Source organism: Anas acuta, chromosome 2 (assembly GCF_963932015.1).
Source record: "Anas acuta chromosome 2, bAnaAcu1.1, whole genome shotgun sequence".
Lineage (NCBI taxonomy): Eukaryota > Metazoa > Chordata > Aves > Anseriformes > Anatidae > Anas > Anas acuta.
Window position 1 is genome coordinate 76,682,624 of NC_088980.1, and position 19,356 is coordinate 76,701,979.

The following is a 19,356-nucleotide window of genomic DNA, read 5'->3' on the forward strand; positions in this document are numbered from 1 at the left end:
TTTCTTTTGAAAATCCAAACTATTGTACAGGATTCCCATAGAAATAAAAGTATCAAAATACCCTATTATGAATAAAACTTCAGTTTTAAAGAATCTGTCTTCTTCAATATATTTTGTGTTTCTCCTTTTCTACCTTCTAATTGAAAATTTTTCTTTTCTGATATAAAGATATATATATTTTTTGTTCAGATTTAATGTTAAAAAAATAAATAATAATAACAATAACAAAGATTTCATACAGTTACAACTTTAAGATCAATAGAAGTTTTCTGGTTGACATGGTTGCAAAAGTGCCTGGATTGCTAAAATATATTTATGTTACTTAATCTGCTAACATTATTGATAATACTGGTACAGAAGAAAAGATGGGAGTAGGGATTTCAGTAAAACTATTTAGAAGTGCACTGCTTGCAATTTATTTTATTTATTTATTTATTTATTTTTTAATTCTTATAAAGAAATTTAAAATTTTCTGGTCAATATATGATAATAAAATACTTGTTGTTGTTGTTGGTTTGTTTTGTTTTTCCTGTACACTACATTTCATTTTCTTTCACTCTGGACCTAACACAAAGTTAGGAATAATGAATGGAAAGATTGCTCTTGCCTTCAGTGAGCTTTGCAAGAGATACAGTATCTGCATCATTTATTAATGACCTTTGTGTATCTTCCTACTATTCCTCATTGACATATTTTTATATCCTTTTTTAATTTTCCAGGTTCATGTCTTCCTCAGTTTTTCTGAGTAAGAAATCTTTCACACATGAGAACCATTAAGTATTATACTGTACATTTTTAAGGACAAATATCAGACATGTACAAAAGAGTGTCTATACTTAAGAAAGCTATCAAATCCTCAACAAATACTCTTGTTACCATTAGGTTTTCCAGCAGTACTAGGAAGAAAATGGATGCATAGCAAGTAATCATGTTTTTCCAACCCACACATCCTCTGGCTGTAATTAAATGATTATTTTTATATTGGCATATTTTCATTAGAAAACACCGTCAAATGTGATTGCCAAAATACAGAGTTTGTTATCTTTACAATTACAATAAAGATTACCTGGTTCATAGAATTCATTTCTGTTTGCCTTGAATCATCATGATCTTTCCCATTTCCATTTCCATTTCCATTTCCATTTCCATTTCCATTTCCATTTCCATTTCCATTTCCATTTCCATTTCCATTCCCTTATACATTTTCCTCTTCTCTCTCCCTCCTTTCTTCTCCCTACCTCTGTTTCTCTATTCCTTTCATTTTTGCCTTTCTCTTTCATTTTCCATTTCCATATTCCTTAATCCATGTATGCATTGGAATCACGTTTTATTATTTTTTTTTTCTGATATAACATCTGAAAAAGTATCTGCACAAAGCAAAAAAAAAAAAAAAAAAAAAGTAATAAAAAATAAATAAACAAAACCACTGAAGACAACATAAAAAGGCATGGTCAGAGTAGCATTTGTCACAATACTACAAGGAGGAAATGAGATCCTCATTTACTGCCAAATGCCAAAAAAAAATGCCTCATTTACTGTCAAAATAGAACATATGGACAGCAAAATGTGTTGTCATCAGAACGTGGTGTTAATTAAAGCAAACATAATCCATTTGTAAAATGATAGTGTTTTTAGAGTTGACAAATCTAAGAATCTGGGAAACCTTTTGTTTTTGTTTTTACATGCTTGGAATTGGGAATTCCAAATTTAGGAATTTAGAAAATTAGAAATTTAGTGACAAATTTAGGGTTCTTGGTACAGTCTTCTAGTCACACAGGTTAATTAGCATCTTCACATTTTCCACGAATGAACATTTCAATTCTTTATACTTCATATTTATCTGAAAAGCTTTTCATGTAGAAAAGGCCTTATCCCGTATGATGCTCATTACATAAATACAAGAGTCATTGTTAATCACAAGGATGGGTGTATTTATTTTAATAGAACTTTTTTTCATGTGTTGGATGCCTTCAGGATCACACTCCAATGCAAGAAATCAGATAAATAATATTTCTGAGAGGAATTCACCAACATTAAGCAAAACATCAGTTAGATATATTTAGCTATAAGATCTATATACCAAATGTATGTTTAATATATATTCTTACAAAGCTTCCTGAGGCTACTAAAAGAAAGCTCAAGATCTGTTGTTGATAATTCTGAACAACAGCAACATAACTCCCAGCAAGCCCCAACAGTAGCCTCTAAATTAATATTTGAAATACTGAAGAAGATAATTACAGGTTCAATTCAATTCAATTCAAATTCAATAAATGCAATTATAAATTCATTAAATTCAATAGGAATATTAGAAGGTCACTTATGATAAAGTCCTACGGTGGATAAATGGCTGAAAGACTTTACAAGTACCTTATAGCCTGTGGCTAAAGTATTTTTAAATGGAAAAATTAAAGGACAAGAAGCTCTTATCAGTCTTCACTGTCCATAACCTTATTTTAAGAGATCCTGAGCTTGACATAAGTTGAGGGTAACAATCATCTTTTTATCTTTCCAAGTTTTTGGCATTCCCCTCGTTTTCCTCTAATAAAGGTGTTTTTGTTGTTGTTGTTGTTTGTTTTGAATAGTGTGTGTGTGTGTTTTGTTTGTTTGCTTGGTTTTTAATAATTCATTGTAGCACTCTCTATTTCAATATAACAATCATACCATCACATTATGCTTGACAAAATCTTGTCATCTTTGCCATTCCATTCCAGAAAATATTTCATAAATATGTGTATAATATTTCACCAACATCATCGGTGGTACCCCATTCAGTTGTATGAGGTTCTGCAAAGAATTGTTCATTCAGCTGGCACTATTGTTCAGGAAGTGAAACATCTCCCTTTTCAATTCCAGAATATCCATTTGCCTTCTTGATTTGCCTTTAAGATGGAGAGCAAAGAGTATTTCAGAAATAGATTACTGTGTATCTTTGTATAAGCCTTAAATCTGACTTCCTGAAAACTTTGATATGATCTGTAAAAGGTATATTATGTGCCCTATTTATGGTTGTAACTTTAACTCACACTGTGTAAATTAGAAGACGGACTGTAAAAGACTGAGTGCAAACTACAGAATGTTTTTTCCCTTTATTTCCAAAGCTAAGCTCTTCTTTAAAGTGTCTTGTTTCATCTTTATCTCAGGGCAGTAGTGCTTATTAGAATATTAGGTCAATCTTATAAACATGCCTTGTCATTTAATCATCTCTTCTTCCCTTTCATTGCTGGAAACCTCATTGTTCGTATATTCTGTTGAGTAATTATTATAGATGCACTAGTAAAGACCAGCCCTGACCTTTCCATTTAATAAGATATTTGGTCAAACACAGAAGTTACAGTATTTGTGTTCTGCCCCTCTCCTAACCCTACTCCACCCACCACCCCCAAAAACTATGGAAAAAATCCCTTGGAAATACTGTACAAAAGAATGAATAGAGAACAGGTTTTTTATAGTTTACCACTTAAAATGAATTTGATAAACAATTTAAGATTTCATTAAGTTCATAATTTTTAGGCTGTCATTTTATTTTATGACAAGTCATTTCTTAGAGCAAACATCTCTCACTTTTTCTCATTGTCTACTTAAAGATTCTTATAGCTTCATTCTTTACCAGATTTCATGTAGTCTATGACCATTTTCTTAAGACAATTACTCACTGAGCTTTTTGGTATGGATTAGAGAAACATAAGCCCTTTGTTCTTGTCTCTGCAGTTTCCCAGCACCCTGTAAGGTTGAGATTTCATTCTCACTAAAGGGCAGGTCTCTGTTACTTGACTTTTTTTCAGGGATCTTTACTGTGAGGTATGGAAGCTCTTGATCTATCCGTTTAATCAAAAAGTTCTCAAAAATCATCTGAGAATGAAGTGTCCGTCTTCTTCAGCCAATTGCATAGTTCTTATAGGCACATCTTTTCAAAAGCTTTCGTTTGTCTTAAAACCAAGTGTCACCCTTGCTTTTGTTGTGCTTGCATAAGCAAAGATGGTACAAAGCTGCTTTTCATAGAAAAACTGTCTTCATCTAACAGTCATATTTATTACCTCCAAACTTGTATGGCATAAGGGAATATAATGACAGACAAATGATCTTAGTAATTAATGTTAAATCTCTTACATTATATGACTCAACATCTGGTACATTTACAAGAGGAAAATATTAGAATTTTTATAAGAGTCTCCGCATATGCACTGTAACTAATGTTTAGTATCCAAATGTACTGACATGTTTGTAAAGTACTGCTATTACCAAGTCTCCTTCAGGGCTAGCACCGTAAAGGGAACATGACCATGTCTCTGTATTTGTCAGATATGCATGTTCTCATTGACATAAACCTCACATAAATGTATGCATGTTTTAGGACCCGAAGCTGCCAAATCAGTCCGAACAATAACAACAACAACAACAACAACAACAACAACAATTAATTAATTAAATTATATTCTCTATATTAAATGATTGAATAAGGGAAAATATGATGTGAGATGATCAGACAACATCTTTCTGCAGAGATTATGATTTTTTGAAGGCACCGTGATAAATAGAGAAATAAAGTATTTATAACTCCCACAAAATGAACAGATTTTAAATGCTTAATCATGTTCTGATGGAAATATTTTCATCCTTTTCAACAAATATGAAAATCTGCATGTGAAAGGACAATTAAAGCAGTGCCTAAAAATAAAATTTAAAATGAAATGGCATATGAATATTTTTTGTGAAAAAACATATGTTTTAACATGTTATAGTTTAATAGGGCTACATGTATGCTGTACCATAAATCATATGGGTTATTATACACCACTTTCAAATTTTACCTTGCCACTCTTTGACTCTATTCTAAAGCTAATCTTGAAGTATGTATAACAAATACTTAAAGATGTCACTAGTTTAAATTACTGAAGAAAAATCACTTTTCTTAAAAGTTTTCTTTAAATATAAAAACAAAAGTGGCAAGCAGGTGAACTACTATGGGCACAAATGAAGAACCAAAGTAGGAACAACAAGGACAGACAAGGACTAAGATTTATCAGATGTCTGCCCACCCTAACAAAACTCTGACATTAACAGCATGTGATTTCCAAGCACCTTTTCATTCTGTTGCTTGCATGCATCCTTCCAGATCCAATGTATCTTTTTGCCTTGAAGTGAGGGAGGAAAAACCCTTTCAGAAATATATAAGTATATTTTCAAATTATAGAAAATATCTGTTTCTTGTAAAGCATAGCTTTACCTTCATATCCCTCTGCTTGTCATGCTAGGAATCACATAACTCGCCCTTAAAATATGTTACTTGTAACCCATATACATTGCTAACTATGTCAGAGGCATTCAGACCATGACCGAAACATTAAGGGCCTCATCCAGAAATGTGTGGTATAGATGAATCATAAGCATAACTCATAATTCCTCCCCTGCACATCTTAAAAAATGTAGGCGCATTTGTACTGACAAAATTACAAATTGTAAAATGTAGTTTTAGACCAGTTTGGATGGATTATACCAAATTTACATTCAATGCTTTCTGAAATTGTCCATACTTTAAGATAATAAAGCATAATCTAGTGACCTGAAGGAGTTTCTCTGCCGGATGGTTATTCCTGCAATATTACAGGTCTAATAATTAGGTAATGGTACATAAACTTTTCTTCATTACTTAATATTTACCCCTGTCATTTTTCTTAATTTTCACTGCTTTCACACTCAGTTACCAGAGGAGACTAAAATTCTATTGTGAATTCATTAATTCTGATAAATTGTTGAGAAAGGAAATATTCAATATGTTATGTCTAAAAATATTGCGTTATTTAGGACCTAACCCATTCTCTTCTACTGAAACAACGCTAAAACAGATGTTTAACATTATACAATCCATTAAAGAAATGGCCCCCAAAATAGAATTCTGAAAGTACTTTTAAAGAAAAAATAACATATTTTCTCCAGAATCTGGAAAAATCAAAGATGACTAATAGGAAAATTGCTGCAGCAAGCATTCCAGCTCTCATATATATAGGTGAAATATTGTCATGGATTGATAGAGAAGGAACACATTTCTTTCTGCAGTTTCTCTTTACTCAGCAATAACTATAGTTGGGCGAGCAGAAAAAAATACCCATGTTAAATGGAAAATACAGTACTTCCTTCCTTTGTCTTCCTTCCCTACTGGATATTAAATGAGAATCTGTAATAAACTTGCTTAGCATTCTTAATGTGTGGTAGAAGAGTTATAAGAAGTTAAACTACTGCACAGTATTAACAGGAAAACTAAGGTTTTGTGTTTTTATAATTTTTCCCCTGACCTCGTAGAGACACCTGAGTTGCAAGTTTATTATTTTGTTAAGGGTGAATATTTACAGTTCTCCTACATTTCCACTTCACTTTTTTTGTGCTGCAGTGGGTTGCTTTTCTGACTGGAACTAATATATGTAAATATTAGTTAGAATATATAGAATAGAAGTAGAGGTAAATGTTTGTTAGTTTATTTCAGTTACCAGCAATGGAACATTAACTACTACCAAGGTGTACAAGTCCTTTCTTTTACATATGAAAACTGGAAACTTTTATTAAAAAGAAAATTACAGAGTACCATCATTTTTCTGTGCAAAAGGTGAAATCTTATTTTTTAGCTTCAAATATCTAGAATAATACAATCCTTCTTGCTCAACTCTAAATACATTCAAAGACAAAGCAAGCAGTCCCACAAAAATACAAATAGACCACAACCAGTAATTAAATAATTATTAAAAAAGAAAAAAAAAAAAGAAAAGAAAAGAAAAGAAAAGAAAAGAAAAGAAAAGAAAAGAAAAGAAAAGAAAAGAAAAGAAAAGAAAAGAAAAGAAAAGAAAAGAAAAGAAAAGAAAAGAAAAGAAAAGAAAAGAAAAGAAAAGAAAAGAAAAGAAAAGAAAATGAGGCTATGTTATTGAAGCAGTTGTAGAAACAAACCATGTTACATGTGGACAGATCCAGTAAAATAAAGAGGTATATGCTGATTTATATTATCTCATTTTTCTGGCTATGAATCTTAGAATCATTTAGGTTGGAAAAGACCCATAAGATCATCCTGTCCAACCATCATCTCATACTCCCAAGTCTACCACTAAACCATCTCCCTAAACGTCACATCCACACATCTCAAATACCTCCAGAGATGTTGTTTCCACCATCTCTGGTGGAGTCCTGTTCTAATGCCTAACCAACCTTTCTGTGAAGAAACTCTTCCTGAGACCCAGTCTTTACCTCCCCTGGTGCACCTTAAGGCCATTTCCTCATGTCCTATCACTTATCAGCTGAGAAAAGAAACTGACACCGTCTTCATTGCAACCTCCTTTCCTTTTTACCCTTTCTTAGTTTTTGTGTATTGCCTTTCTACACCAAAGAAATACTTCTGAATTAGTTCAAAACAGGGACAGAGACCAAAAGAAAGGAAGCACTGGAACAGGTTGCTCAGAGAGTTTGTGAATGCCCCATCCCTGGTGGTGTTCAAGACCAGGTTAGATGAGGCTCTGGGCAACCTGATATACTGGGTGACATCTCTACCCATGGAAGTGGGGTTGGAACTACATGATATATGAGGTGCCTTCCAACCCAGGCTATTCTATGATTCTATTTAAGCTTGGAATGATAAAGGTATTGTAAAAATAACGCAAATGCAGGAACTGTTCCAGCAAGGATGAACAGGATGTTTCTAGCAAGATATTTTTCAGATTGATAGTGTTTGAGAGAGCAGGTTTATCTGAAAAGAAACTTGAAAGAAATGCACTCCCAAAATAGTCAAATATAGGCTGACTACACACACACAAAAAAAAGCTTTGGAAACATATAGTTTTTTACATCACTTTTAACACAAGAAAACCATTAAATCTAGGATTTGCAAGGTGGATTATTGTCCTGCATGTATAACAATAGAATTGTTAATACATAATTACTGTCATTTTATGAAATAGAGTATAAAAAATAGAAATAATATTTTATAATATGTAAATATGTTGCATTTATTTTTAAGAAAAATAAAATATCTTCATTATTTTGCCACAAACTTTCTCAGTGTTAGAGGCCAAAGATGGATTATATGCCCCTGGATCTTGTGGGATATGTCGGGATGTAAATCTTTTTTTTTCCATGCTCATTCTCCCTCTTTCAGTACTCTTGTTCTTCAACTGTCATTGACAGCTAGTGACCTGTCTCGCCTTGGACTTTGCAAAAAGGTAAGTAGTTGCTTCAACAGAAACAAGGAACATACCAATGAACACAGTATTTTTGAGATAATTTTCAAAGGATTTCATAACCATTTGTTAAAAAAAAAGGTTTTTCATGGCCCCAGAAGCTACTCAGATGAGAAGACATGCAGCTTTCACTTTTGAGATAACACTGGCCCTAATTCCATCATTAATTATGTTTGTCTTTTGACCTCAGATAATTGCTTATGCAAGTATCAAACATGTGATTTAACGATAGCAGAAGTAGAATGAAAAATTAATGAGCTTGGCAAACATTACCAGTCGTTAACATTTTTTTTTTTTTTTTTAAGGAGAAATTAATTACACAGGAACTACTCCCTGCAATCACCTGGCCTACTGAGAATATTTTGACTTGTAACAAAAGCTCAGTTGATCTGAAGATCAGACTAAGATGCATTGGAGAATTAAAGTGCAGTGACATTTTTACAAGGTCAGTCTCCAGAGAATAACTTTTTGAAATATGGGATTATGTCAAAGACCTGTAACACAATGAAAGACATGGATGAATGTTAAAAAGAAAAAGTAGGATATTTAGGGAGGATAAGAGATTCTTACCATAGGGCCTAAGCATATTTTTTTTTAAAAAAAAAAAGATATATTTTATTTTCCAAGGTTATAATATGGAATGATTTCCACCCTGTTCTCAAGGTTCATTTTTGCATTTTCAAGGTGCAATTTCCCAGTGAACTTTGATTACTGATGCCTAAGAGGAATTATCTTTAAGCTAAGAGTTCAAATTCTGATCTGTCCTAAAACCTCAGTTTCTTCTCATTTTCTTGCTTTGAGGAGTGCAGTATTTATAAACTCACCATTAGTGTGTGTTGGTCAGCAAGAAAACCACATTGACATTAATGCTGATTAGCACGCTTTTCAGCAGAGTAATAGCTAAAGTGTTCTAAGCTTTGAAACTCTCCAGTGCCAGCTGGAGAATCAGAAAATGTGTATGAGGCTTTAATTAACTGTAAAATCTGAAGTGAACTGCATTGCACGATACCTGGGGATTTCAGTGTAGAACATACACGTTCTCTCTGCTAATTGTAGATGAGCTGCATTTTAAGGGATTGCATTCCCTGAGGTCACAGAGCCAGAGAGAGTGGAAGACAGGAGAAGAATTTTAAAGGTCTAAAGTAAACTTTCTGTTAATGGTCTACCCTTTGCAAGCCAAGTTTATCTTTAAGCTGATTTACTTCATGTTGTGTGAATTTTATATGGAAATTGGAATATGGCACGAACAGGACATTTATTTTTTTTTGCTCCTAGCCATAAAATGTGAAACTGAAAAGTTTCCAGTTTCTTATAGTTCTGTGACAAAGCTTATACTTCATTTTCTTTTTAATTAAAGCCGTAAGAACTTTTATTTTATTTTATTTATTTTATTTTATTTATTTTATTTTATTTTATTTTATTTTATTTTATTTTATTTTATTTTATTTTATTTTATTTTATTTTATTTTATTTTATTTTTTAATCCCTAACAATATTCTGAAGTAGATTAAATGAAAAGGGAACTAATCCTGTCTGTAAACTGATCTAAAACCTAGTGGACAATTACAGCAACACTGCTGTGGCAGGGCGGTACTGCATTGTCTCTTTCACAGATGCACAAGAAAGTAAGGCTTTGGTTTTCCAACTGCTTATTCTTTCTCTCTCATTTCTGCTCATTTCTGTAGGATGAGCAGGGGGAGTAAAGAAAAAACATGCATAGCAGCTGCCTCCAATCCTTCCCTCTGATTAAGACAGTGAAATTTGATGAACAATCTGGTATCCTTCAGGTATTTTTTTTCCCTGTTAGTCTTTATCCATTAACTCTTCTCTAATTGATGAGTAACTGATGAATTTGGGATTTGTGTGTGTAATTGGTTGATCTGAGTCTGTTATATGGAAATGAGCTGTGTGCAAGCTGTATGCAGTTCTAGTGCCCATTTTACACAAGCTGAATGTGCAATATTTAGCATAGTCAATGGCTTCTGTAAGAAGGCCGTTGCATGGTTTTGAAACACCATGGTTAAATTGCCTGTATATTTGGAGTTCAATTTTCTTGTAGTTTCTGGATGGAATGCAGATTAATAAATGAGTATAAAGGTAAATATCTCTATTTGCAATTCATAGTGAAAATCAAGCAGTTAATAATTGCTGTAGCCCCAGTTATGACAGCAATATAATTGAAATTTGTCTTACAGTTGAAAAAGTTCTGAAAATGCCATAGAAAATACCACCAAAACAATCTGAAATATCATGTGATTGCTGAAAAAGCAAAGGATTGATCAAGATACTTCACTTTCCATATTACCTCTTATTTCACATGGTGCTATTAAAAAAAAAAAAAAATAAAATAAAATAAAATAAAATAAAATAAAATAAAATAAAATAAAATAAAATAAAATAAAATAAAATAAAATATAAAATAAAACAAAACAAAATATCTTGTGGATAAAGATTAAGGGAAGTGAAGAAACTGAGTCTCTGTGTGTTCAGCACATAAAATATTCAATACAATCTGAAGAGGAAACTGCTTACACTTCCTTTGTATGAAATGCATGAGATATAGAAGATGAATACACAAAACAACTCATAAAATATTTAGCATGAAGACTTCTGAGGAGGTTAATAAGTTGACTTCTACTAACTTCAGAAATGGTATACAAGCAGGTCATCTGCTATAGACTTGTAGACTCAGAACAGAATTATTTTGTGTTGTATTTCTTGCATACTTAATTCCAAATGAAAAAGACAGAAGTAATATATTATGGACATTCATGGTGCATTCTGCATTCCTGCTTTTATAAACATTGAAGTCACAACTATTGCAATCTTTCTTTCTCCTAGACATCTTCATGGATGTTGAACTTTTGTTGTCATTCCTCTTTGTTTAGAACTGTACTTTGCTGCTTTTTAATGCTATTGCTATTTATCTTTTGCCTGCTTAATGCAGATTTCACAAATTCTGTGATGAATAAACCTAAGTATGTTTGAATTTGAAGTTGTTATTTGCTGCTGTTCTTGTTGTTATTTTGTAATTATTATTTTAGATATATCTGATGCCTACTGACTGATTGGACTCATAGTTACTTTTTTCATTTATCTCTGGAGTAGGTTCAAGCGTGGTATATAAGTTCAAATAAAGTTTCCATGGCAGGGGTACATAACATGACACTACAGTGTAGTACATACATGAACTGTATGAAGACAAGGAACTGTCTTCATACATAAACTGTATGAGGACAAGGGACTTTTGAAGATGAAATCAGAAGGTCATATAACAATCAAGGCATGCAGCTTGTGTCCAATAACAGAGCAGTAACAGAGCGGTGAGACCTCCTGGGGAAGCCACCTCTACCTTTTATCTCCCCCATCTTTGAACCATTCACACAGACATGATTGCCCTTCTCAGTACAGAATAAAGGTCTTGTGGTTTTCTGCCAATAAGATTTTGGTATGCAGCTTGCACAGCCAGGAAAGCTGCCTTAATAGATGTAGACTGGCAGTTGCTGAACTCAGGAGCATTTTTCATTCTTTACATCTCATTTTGGGATGGAAGAAGCATCAATGATCATCAGAAAACAGGGGCATGCCTACATGTTTTTTTCATACTATAAATTTTTTCTCCTTGTGAACCTTGTACAAAAACTGGATATCACCTGGCATAATGTGACAAACAGGAACAGGTTTGCTAAAGTTTTATTCAAAAAGAGAATTTGGATTGTGTTGACATGTTAAACATTATTCTACAATCAAAAAAAGATCTTTTTGTAAGTATTTATATTATGGTAACGCTGCAATTATACTAAGGGGTTAAAATTTCCAGACACTGAGAAAGTGAAACCTTAATGACTTCAACATTTTAAATTAGGAAAAAAAAAAAAAAGAAAGAGAGAAAGAAAAAAAGAAAGAAAGAAAGAAAGAAAGAAAGCAACTACAAAAATGTTGAAAGACAAAAATACCCAATAATAGAAAGTATAATTCATAAAAACATGACTATTTTTTAAAACTATTATTTTTTTTTATTATTATTATTAAATAAGGAGAAATAAAAATCAGTTTTAAGATACAAAATGATTATTTGTTTTATGGAGATTTCATATTCTTATGCAAGAATCAAGCTACAGTATGGAAATTTAGCCGATTATGGTAATTTTTTCTTATTTGGAAAAGATTTTTTAAATTTGCCTTCCTGTTAATTCTTTAATACATTTTGCAAGGTGATAACTGGTTATAATATGGGATGCTTAACATAATTTCTATATATAAAAAATGGTCCATAAATGTAGATTTTTTTTTCTCTTTATATTCTGTATGTGTTACAGCTTAATGGATCCACATGCATTTTACCATAGACAAGAAGCAAGGCTGCTGGTGCTGAATTCTTGCATTATCCACTCAGAAGTAGTATAACAGGCACTCATTAAAGGTTAGAGTTAAGATTGCCTATAAAATATACCAACAGCTCACCTCTGAAGCAAGTTCCTGATTGAAACGCTCCATAAAAAGGTACCTTCTAGATTCTTCTATAGCACACTGCATGGCTGTATCTGAGCTCTGATTATTACCAGTGCAAGTGATTTCAGTGTACCTTGCTAGACTAATTACATCTTTTTGTTGTAAAGGGTCTGGGGGGAACTGATGAAGGTACCTAAAGACTTAGCAGGCTAAGGTAAACATATAGCAGTGGATTAAAATGCAATTGCTGAAGCTGATGACATCACTGGATGTCTCACCATTTTTCTGTCAAATACTGCTACTCCAGCACAGATGTAACTGACCTGTATTCCAGGGCTGTATTTGACTGTATTCAGTCAAATGTCAATGTATAAATGTATATTCATACAATGCATACATTTATACATTTTAAATTACATGTATTTTTTTTTAATTTTAACATGTAAATTAATTTAAAATTTAAAATACATGTAAATTTATACAATGTATAAATACATTCACTGTATTCCAGAGCTTGATGATAATAACATTTTCTTCAGTCCTACTTCAGTTGACACCCAGTATCTGTTAGAGCGCGCAGGCCCACTGTACACTGGGGAGATAGAGAGAGAGAAATATTCCTGCCCAAATCTGGAAATGGATCCTACGTCATTGAGGAAGTTAAAAGTGTTTTTAAGTTCCTGTGCTTTGGCATTACATAGCTTATCAATATGTATTTGTCTTTTTATTTTTGTTTGTTTGTTTGTTTTTCCATTTAATGCTATAGTAAAGGCCAAAGTATTTCTCTCTTATGACAGAGATAGATGTCATTAAGTTCTGGGGAGTTTTAAAAAACCTCCTGATTTATTTTGTTTGTTTGTTTGTTTGTTTTTCATGACTGATAGTTATAAAACACACTTGATAACTTTCTGCATTTATTTCATTTTTGTCTAGTGTGGGTGTTGCATACTTCCAAAAGAGGATAGAGGGAGAAGACAGTCTAAAGAAAGGGTGGTGGGTGAGAAAATAACAGAGGCAGGAAACAGAGAGAAAATGATAACAGGGGTGGGTAAAATAAAGATTCTTAAGTCTTAAGCTACACCAATATTTTAAAATCCATGTTAAGAACATCCCAATATATATATATATATTTTTAAAAAAAAAAACATGATCTATTTCTACCCTCTCTATTTTTGCCTGAGGCATTCTTTGAAGTATTAGCTAATAGAAATATTGTAAAATATTATATAATATTTCAAAATAAATATTATCTACAATAACTAGTGTATCATATATATAATATATAATAAATGTTCTATAATATAATAAATATATTTAATGTAGTATTGCATACTATTTAAAAAAAGGTGAAAACTGAGTTTTTGAAAAAGATATTTTATTCCAATGCCAGAAGCTTTAAAATAAGCACCAATGCCTCAGGACTACCTCTAAAATCACATAAATTAGCAGTCCTGAAGATGCAAGATGAAGAGAGAGATGTAGAAAAAATAAAAGACAGGATTAGCACTGAGAGGTTTAAAGATTTGTGGATATTGACTTTGAAGAAAAAATGGGTTAGGAATAGTAATATCTTAAAGGTGAACTAACAGTCCCAACAAGAACACACAAGAAAGTCTTTAGTGGAAGGGTAAAACAGAAGTGAAAACAAATTCATACAGGATAATATATGGAAAGTGGCTACCTTGCATAACAGCATAGAGACCCTTTCTGTTAGCTTACAACTTGTTATTCTTGGTCTCTTGAAGGTCCTTCTTGATGTCTTGGCATCCTTTTATTTCTATTTTCTGCTGCCTTTTGGTAGCTAACATTCAGTTAAATCCTTCCTTGTGTCTTCTCTTTTCTCTTGACGAGGAAAGCAAGAGCTCTCAAGAGATGTCCTCTTTCTTGGAAAAGGATCTCTCCATTCTTATTTCAGTTCCACCCCATCTTCTTGATGAGATATTAGTGATTTTTCAGTATGGGCAACTCCTTTCTTTATTTCTTTTTGTCTTCTTTGCACCTCTCACCAGTTTTCCTTGAAACTCATTTAAGAAAATGGAGGAGCTGAATAAAGAGGTTAGATGAAATGACCTCATGATACTTCAACTCTTCTTCTGAAGACTGTGATTTGAATCATAATATTTAGAAACCACAGATCCTTACACTTTAACTTTTATGGCTACGCTCTTTTCCAAGTTTCCTTAAAAATATTGAGAAACATCTGTGATTCTCTGTGGGAAAGCAACCAACCAAACAAACAAAACCAACAAAAACAAAAACAAAAGTGGGAGGCAATTGATTTTCAGGCTAAAATACATAGCATTCTACCATATTCTGTGCTGTTGAAGGAATGTAGTGACTATATACTCCAAGGCAGTAGTGACTATATACTCCAAGGCAGTATCTTAATGCTTTAGCTTTTTTAATGTTGTGTTTGTTTGTTTGTTTGTGTGTATGCATTTTTAATTCTGAAATCCTATACCACTCACTGAGGAGTGACAAACACAAGTAGAGATTTTTTCTTTTAGAAGATGTTATAGTTTGGAATAAATTTCTGGCAGCTGCCAAACAGACCTTTCTGTGCTACTGCCCACAACAGAATGGTACTTTCTCATAACATTACTATTTGTGAGATACACCATCAAGTGTAACATTCTTGCCCAAACATATCTTTGGAAAACAAGGCTTTTACTTATTTATTTGTTTATTTATTTATTTATTCTGTTAATCCTGCCTTATATTGATGTATTTCAATGGATCCATTGAAGAAAAAAATAGTGACAGTAGTCTTTGTTTCCTCTGTTCAGCTTTTAAGTGCAATCCTTTCTGCTAATTACACAAAGTTTTCACACAGTTGGGATTTTCTCACTGAAAAAGTACTGAGATTAATTTGAGAGAAAAAAAAAGCTTCTTCACTATAAAGTAGATGTTATTCTTCAACATACTAGTGTGTATGCTGGTAACATATTCTAAATAGTATGCTGCTAAATTTTCATTTACTCTCAAAACAAAGATGAAAATAGGAATACTCAAATGAAAACAGTTGTGTATGTTATCTGCTATCACTGTGAGGACATTACACTGAACAAGCAAAAAACATAGCCTTGATTATAGAGGTTGATTGAAACATTTTTTTTCAGCTGCTTTGTTTGTATTTAAAACTTACCCTGATATTTCAATGTGACTGAAAAAGTCAAAATAAATTCACAAATACACTTTTTCTTATTGGTGTGATGGAAAAGATATTTCATAAAATCCCATGGGATCTTTCTGATAAAACTCTTGGATATGACACACAATGATAATAGATAAAGCACCAATAGATGAAATGGCCATGAACAGAAAGAAAGTGGTTTTGTGTTTAAGATGCATGGATGATGATACTCATTTGTCTGAGAAGTTGATTAGACCTCATAATGCAACTGGCACATCAACAGTCAGAATTTAGATGTATGATTATATAAATATAAAAGTGAACAAGTTTAAAACATCATCACTGTGAAGAGGTTGTTATAATGAAGTATCAAAGTCCATTTATAACAACTAGACGAAATCCAAAATACCAGTGTATGCACTCTAGGATGTTTGCTCTCCATTGTCCTTGAGGCCTCAATACTAGCTGCTCCCTCCCTTCTTCTCTCTCACAAGTTCTGCTTGAGGTGTGGCCCTCTGGATCCTTTCACCATCTCACCATCTTCTGCTCTCTACATCCTGCAGTCCCTACAAGTTCCTCTCCTCAAGAGACCCACGTGCTCCCCAGGAAAACTGAAGTTTCCTCTATTTCAGAGGTGCTTCACTGGGAGACACAGAGTCAGTAATGAGGCTGACAGGGACTTCTAGAGACTGTCTAATTCAGCAGGCTGTTCAGGGCTTATTCCAGTCAGGTTTTAAACATCTCCAGGGATGGTGATTCCACAGCCTCTCTGGGCAACCTTTTACAATGTTTGATGACTATCACAGAAAAAATAAAATAAAATAAAATAAAATAAAATAAAATAAAATAAAATAAAATAAAATAAAATAAAATAAAATAAAATAAAATAAAATAAAATAAAATAAAATAAAATATTTAATTGTTATTTCCTGTATTCAGTTTGTGCCACCTGGTGCCTCTTGTCCTGTCACTGGAACAACTGAGAAGAGTCTGTCTCTTCATTATTTTCTCCCTTCTACCAGGCATTTTTGCACATTGATAAAATCCCCCCTCAGTGTCACCCAATCCACCCTTCAAAAAGGAGTATAACACCACTGGGAAAAACTGACAATTCAATGTAGAGGATCTCACAGATTGCTTTTTTTTTTTTTTTTAATATTATTATTATTATTATTCAAATACATTGAAACACCTAGATGAGATGTCTTATCTGACTGTTTAAAATATGACAATTCAAAAATATTTGCAGCCCAGAAAAGAAAGCCAACCATACTCTAGGCTTAATCAAAAGAAATGTGGTTGAGGAAGGTGATTCTCCCCCTCTACTCCTCTCGTGAAGACTCACCTCACTGCATTGACTCGGGCTGTCAAGCACAAGAGAGACATAGATGTGTTTGGCTGGGTCCAGAGGAGGGCCACAAAGATGATTAAAGGGCTGGAGCACCTCTCCAAAGAAGAGAGGCTGAGATAGTTTGGGGCATTTAGCCTAAGAAAAGAAGGCTCTGGGGGGACACAATAGCAGTCTTCAAGTACCTAAAGGGGTACTGGAAAGACAGGGAGACTGTATCAGTAAGTGTAGTGACAAGACAAGGGGTAACAGTTTTAAACTAAAAGAGAGAAGGTTTAGATTACTTATAAGTAAGAGATTCTGTGCTATGAGGTTGGTGAGGCACTGGAATAGGTTTCCCAGAGAAGTTGTGGATGCCCCATCCCTGGAAGTATTCCAGACCAGGTTGGATGGGGCTTTTGGCAACGTGGTCTAATGGAAGATATACCTGCCTGTGGCAGGTGGGGTGGTAGTAGGTGGTCTTTAAGGTCACTTCCAACCCAAACCATTCTGTGATTTTATGATTCTATAAATGATTTGTTCTCTCACTAGCAGACATGTGTGTGTCCAATCAGACAAAATCTTCCCATAAAACTTTTTACTTTCTAACAAATACATATAAAGAATACAACTGTTAAGAATCCCAGAAAGGTTAGGATTCTAGAAAGACTTCTTCAGCTTCAAGAGATGCATGCCTATTGCTTATTTACCAAAGGAGATTATTTATAAGATCCTAATAGCTAATACCATATTAATAATGTACCATAAAGAACTAATTAGTTATAAACCATATTAATACCATAATTATTATGGTGTTATAATTATTAAAGATAATTATTTTACTTCAGTCTGATTAAATAATAATAATAATAATCTGAAGAAAAAAATGATTAATATTGGATTTATTATAAACACTTCAGTTTTCATGAATAGAGTTCTCCAAATACGCAAAGGTAAACTCAGCTATGCAAAGTTGGTGGGAAATAACTAGTTTTGCAAAGGCTAATATTGAACAGAGATATTACTATATTATATCAATTCTTGAGGCCTCCATAGCTATTCTAAATGTGATAGAAATACAAGTTTAAGAGGGTTCCAGGTGCATGGTTCTGTTTTCAGCTATGATCAACTGATTACTCATCATCATCTGTTACAAGCCAGCTGTCAGCTCACAGGGAGATCATTGAAGTTAGTTTGGCTGAGCAAACAGAGTTATTTCTGAACTGAATGTCAATGGGTTTCCAAAGCAGTGAAAGTAATAAAAGTGGTGATGTCAGTACCAGCAATCAAGCTGTAGACAAGCATTATTTCACTGCTCTAAATCATATTAAACCATCGCTTCAATTAACAATGAGACAATTTCTGCTCCACAGGTTCAAGCTTCTGCTTGTATAGCAGGACAAAACTGTTATTAGTAGATCAGAAACAGAGGGGAACTGGTTTCAAGAAACACAGTTTAATGGCTTCATTTGTCTACTTTTATTGAAAAGAGAAAAATATATTATTAGATTAAATTCAGTGTTTCTTTTATTGGTTTCCATCAGTCTTTACAGTGGAAGCAGGAAGAAGGCTAAAACACATGTGGTAATACCTCAGCAGATAGAAGTACCTATGCTATTGTCTATTTGTTCTGTAAATGTAGATTCACTTAGACACGTGTTCCTGTAGATCCTACTCATGAATGGCAACTCTAGTGCTTTGTTTAGTAAACAGTGACCACACTGAAAGTGCATACAGCTTGTATAATTGATAATTACCTCCATCACATTCGTATTTGTGATTTCCAAAGAAGCTGCAGGTTGTCTGGAGTTGCTGTGCATTTCTCAGCTGTATGTTTGGAAATGTCAGACACAGTAACGAAGTTCTTAAATTCTGCCTCGACAAAGGAATACATTCAGGAAACTCCAGCACCTCCTCCTGTCATGAGTCACCATGAAAAAGACTGAAAGCAGCAGGTCACAGGTTAGATAAGAGCAAAGTGAGTTTGAATCAAAACAGTTCTGAAAACTTGTATCAGTATGGGACTTTAAAGATGAAATTCATATTGAAGGTCAAAAAAAATGCAAGTCTGTAAAAAGAAATTAAAAAAAAAAAGCTTGACAAATATTTAAAAACAACTTTAAACATCATAATTCTGAGGTCAACACCATACTCCTGTGAATAGTCTGAGTCATGACTTTTTCAGCCTGTAGGACTGATAGCTCTACAACTCTAACATGATCTATAAG

General features: G+C 33.1%; 1 long non-coding RNA gene across 1 annotated transcript in view; it reads right to left on the reverse strand.

Moving 5' to 3' along the window:
• Positions 1-19,356, reverse strand: part of LOC137850625 (uncharacterized) — a 35,822-nt gene that overhangs the window by 11,264 nt on the left and 5,202 nt on the right. The window contains exon 3 of the long non-coding RNA XR_011092688.1: positions 18,886-19,196. This is a non-coding gene — a long non-coding RNA (uncharacterized lncRNA). The remainder of the gene's footprint in view (positions 1-18,885; positions 19,197-19,356) is intronic.